Source organism: Perca flavescens, chromosome 1 (genome assembly GCF_004354835.1).
Source record: "Perca flavescens isolate YP-PL-M2 chromosome 1, PFLA_1.0, whole genome shotgun sequence".
NCBI lineage: Eukaryota > Metazoa > Chordata > Actinopteri > Perciformes > Percidae > Perca > Perca flavescens.
In genome coordinates this window covers 13392603-13397528 of record NC_041331.1, presented here as the reverse complement: position 1 = coordinate 13397528, position 4926 = coordinate 13392603, and positions in this window count along the sequence as shown.

The following is a 4926-nucleotide window of genomic DNA, read 5'->3' as shown; positions in this document are numbered from 1 at the left end:
CTTCTTCTGTTATGTTTGATTTCTTAGCAAAAGTCAGGCGGCACTTTGCAACATAAACCTAACAAGGAGCATCTCCTATTCTTTTTTTTTTATTCAGTGTGACAGATTATGATTTGTGAAAACACCAACTGACAAATAAACCGAATATTTTATGAAATTCACTGCACAAATGCTGAGCAACGTCCTTCACTTCACAGTTATCAGGTCAGGTCATCCCAAAAAAAAAAAAAAAAAAAACTGCCAACAAATTATTGTGTAAAGACTAAACCACGTTGCCTGTAACCAGTGGCCCTTAAACAATTGGCACCGGCTTACATGTACATTAGTGTATTAACCCAAAGTCAATTCCCTAATGTTACTGTACTATAGCGATTTGGGATGTGAGCCATATTCTTGACAGCTGCTGCTGGAGTGTATTACCTATACTATGACAGCTATATGGTCTGTAATGAGAGTAATTCTGCTGTTCGGTGCAAGGCCAGCTCATTTGAACCCTTGTATTGTTGAGAGAGTGACTGTGCATCAGCGTTATTACTGAGCAGCAGCAGCAGTTACTGTGTGCAAACACAGGGTGGCAGCACCCGCCAGGCTTTCACCACCGCCAAAACACCACACTGATGAAAACAGCTGGTGAGAGAGAGGCTATTAAGGATTACCCCCAAACACACTCACACTCTTTCGTAATACAGAAAAGAGAGAAAAGCTTTAATATGGTTTTCCAAAAGTGTTCAGGAGGGGTGGATGAGTTTTTTTTCTTTCTTTTTTTTAAGCGTGCACAGAAAAGTTCACCTGGAATTTGAACTTTGCCTGCTCGTAATTCATTCGTTGATCTAAAAATCTGCTTCTCAGTGTAACGAGCTTGAAGGAGAATCAAATACCCCCACCCCCCCAATCTGTGTGAATTGTCATAACGCCCCTTGGGGCTCTCGCAGCACACCTCGTGAAAGCTGAGTCATCCCTGGCAAAATGAGCGTGTGAGGTGTTTTTTTCTTTCCTCAATTGGGGTGTGTGTGTGTGGGAGGGGGGGAATTAAGCAGTTAACATTTCCATTCGAGTGAAAGCAGTTCAGCACATGGCAATTTTAACAGGGCTCTTTTCCGCGGAGCAGACATCTGTGGAATGCATGTTGTCTGTCCTGCTCTTGACACGGCCGTTGCCTTTGCCAAGGTCTCCTCCATTGTCCTGCGGTCCCGGGCTTAAGCAACAAAGGTGACAGAGGCTTTTTCTGTTGCTGGACATCAGAAATGCCTCTTCAATTACAATATTAAAACACCAGGCTCAAAACTCACCTATTTACATTGGCCTTCCCCGTGTTTTAGGCCTAAATTGTCTTAACCTGTTATTGTCTGTAATTAAGCGTTTGTCTCTTGATGTCGTCTTAGCTTAAATCACTGATCTGTAAGTGTATTTATGTTATTTTATTTTATTATTCTGTGGTTAATGCGCTATGTACAGCGCTTTGGTCAGTGCGAGCTGTTTTTTAAATGTGCCATAGAAATACATTTTACTTACTTACTTACTTGCTTGTTGCCTGAGTTTGACTTTAAATAGATGGCAGAAATGATGACGAGCTTTTGAACGACAAGTGTGTCCCAACCAATTGTGCCCTGCCGATGAAGACCATAATAAATCTCCCTCCTCGTTGCCAGCCGTGCAGGCCTCCCTGCCTGTTCTGCCCGCATACAGGCTAACCCAAGAGGTATGTTAATAATGCCAGCGCATGACATTTCCAAAATATCTCCTACAATACTCGGTTGTCCATTCAGTGCACATGTCACCCGCTGCACCTCGACCTGTTGGCCCATCCTGCAGAGAGAGGTATGTTATTTTCAGTCTGAGCAGGGAGGGAGGGTGGGAGGGGTGTGCTTGTTCACTTTTCTCCGTCCACCTTTTTTTTCCCCTGGGAGGTGATTTCTGTGCCTACAGGACGAACAGACGACAGGGACTGTGCGACAGTTTGTCTGCAGCTGGTGACAGTAGGAGGAACACGCAGGCATTCGTTCCCATGGTCACCCAAAGGCAGAGTACCCCAAGGGTATAGCGTCTAATTTTAGATATAGTTTGCATCATTTTCAACTTAGTCGTCTGGGGGGACATCTAAGCTTGCTGTGGTTAAGAATTTGTTGTTTCTGATTTGGTTTCACACCAGTTAGATTTATCATGAGCTAAAACGGTTCCTGTCCTCACTGGGATCGGGTAGAGGTTAAGGTTAGGTAAGTATAGTTATGGTTAAATTTAGGGTTACCTATAAGGAAATGAGTCTAAACGCAGCGATGGTTTCCAACCTGTGGGTCAGGACCACCCAAAAAGGTCGTAAGATAAATCTCAGGGGTCGTGATGATTAACGACATAGAAAGAAGAAACGCATTTAAAAATATAAATGTTCATTCTTTTTTGAGAGCATACCTGGAATATGAACAAACCAGAAGAAAAATAAATAAATGGACACAACACATCCTGAGTAATAACACTAACCACAGTCATAATTAAATACAAAGCAGTTTAACTTCAAGTACAAAAGTATACACACACATATATATATATATATATATATATATATATATATATATATATATATATAGTAAAAGGAATCTACACAGCAAGGTGTTTTACATTGGAACCAACACATTAGTCCTTACCTTGAAATAATGTCAGTACAGGGTCCCAGATCTTATTCTGGTATAGAGTGTGGTCTAGACCTACTCTATCTGTAAAGTGTCTCGAGATAACTTTTGTTATGATTTGATACTATAAATAAATTGAATTGAATTGAATAATTGAGCCCCTTATATCTTACAATATCTCATTTTCTAGTGTGTTTGCAATTTCTCTTAACCACAAATCAAAACCAAACAGCCATTTTTCATACTTATTGGCAAGAAGAAACAATATTGTCTGCAGCTCAAAAGATCATTTTTTTTAAATTTTACTTTTTCAATTTTTTTTCCTTTGAATGACTCGCGCACCTATACATTTGAATTAAATCAATCTGTATCTGAAATGACTCGCGCTAACTGGCTACACTGGGTAGAGATATGCAACCTTTGATGAGGGTTTTCAAATAGACATTTTGCGTTGTTTTAAAGAGGTCACATGTAAAAAAAAAGGAACTACTGAGTAACTGTATGTCAGCATCTGTGTGTGGACATTACATAAAAACAGATAGCTTAGCAGATATAGCTTTCAGCCAGCTAACCCTGTGACTACAGGTGAATACAGGAGGTCTAAACATAATCTGCTCCCATGTTTAGCTGTATGTATGCTTTGCATCCTGAAAGTCTCTGCTGCAGGCACAGACATCTCAGGTCATTTCATTTTCACTCGGCTGTTTACATTGTGTGTGTGTGTGTGTGTGTGTGTGTGTGTGTGTGTGTGTGTGTGTGTGTGTGTGTGTGTGAGAGGAGGGTGGGCAACAGATGTAATCACGAGTCTGTAGATGGCAGCAACACTCTTGGCTAATCTGTCTCAATAAAATGGGGGGAAAAAAAGTCTATTGTCTTGGCGGTCAAGGGCTGCCAACTGAAATTGAAATTAATTGGAATGATCCAGCGGGAAGAAGAAAAAAATCCACTGTAATCGTGAAATAAATCCACTGGCTACCAATAGGAGTTGTTTCACTGTCTGCCCTTGTATACCTGTGCACACACACAGGCCAAATGTTTGCCGTATAGTCACACTCTCGGTACATTTTTGAAAATCAGTCGTATGGATACAAGTTTATTCAAATACACAACATGCCGAAATTGATAAATCCAGTATGAAAAATTTGCTTCTACTTCACCCACACGATGATCATGACTCTTGGTCAGGGATAAGCCTCATTATGCAGCAGAAAAAGCCACATCAAATGTCACTTCTATTCTGCTCACATGCTGAACATGACTGCCTATGTTTGGCTATTTTTACACAGTTATCAACAGTGTTATGAAGCGCTGACTTCACATTTTTTGGTGTGTGTGTGTGTGTGTGTGTGTGTGTGTGTGTGTATAAGGAGGGTGCTGATTATGTAAGTAATTTACATTTCCTCCAATTTGAGAGTGACTGGCTCAGCGAACTGCGAGACTTTGAGTCTCGGTAGCTTTCAAGCTCCCCTCAGACTAATACTGAGGAGCTGCGTGAAATAAAACCTCTCACTGAGCTGCCTCTCAGCTTTTAAGAGATGTCACTGGTGCATCTGTTGAAAGAAAGGAAAAAAAAAGGAGCGACTACGAGGACGCACGTCAGGGTAAAGCTCCTGTGTGCTGACAGGAGGCTCACATGTGGCTCTTATCCCTCTGCATACAGATACAGCGCCGTACTCCACATTAGGGCTGGGCGATAAAACGATAACGATATGTATCGCGATAGACACATAATCAATATCAATAGAAAATGTGGTCGATAAAATGTTCGATAACTTGTTTTTCTTCATCAGAAGAAACCAGAGGTTGTGAATCAAGTTTGGTTGCATGAACAAAGGCCCTCACTCTCTGGCAACCTAGCAACGTGGGGAGTGACACTCTAACAGCCAATCATGTAACAGTATCATGTTTGGTTGCGCCACATCGCTGTCTCGTGTTCTTCAATAACAGAACCGGCGTGGAGTGGAAAGTGAGTGCCGCAGCGAGCGAGGAAATCGTTGATAAAACAGGAAAAGTCAGTATGGCAGTTTTGGGGATTTTATAAGTCTGACCGTAGTCAGACCAATGTCGTCAGACCAACACTGGTAATACCACAAACTTGTTTTACCACTTTAGCCGCGCTCACACTTTGGAGCACAGCCGTATTTGCCTTCAACGTCCGACAACATCTGCAGCTGCTACACCGCACAAACAGCAGACCGCCATGGAGAGGTACTCTGCATCAGCGCCTTACTAAACACTACAAACAGCAGACCGCCATGGAGAGGTACTCTGCATCAGCGCCTTACTAAACACCACAAACAGC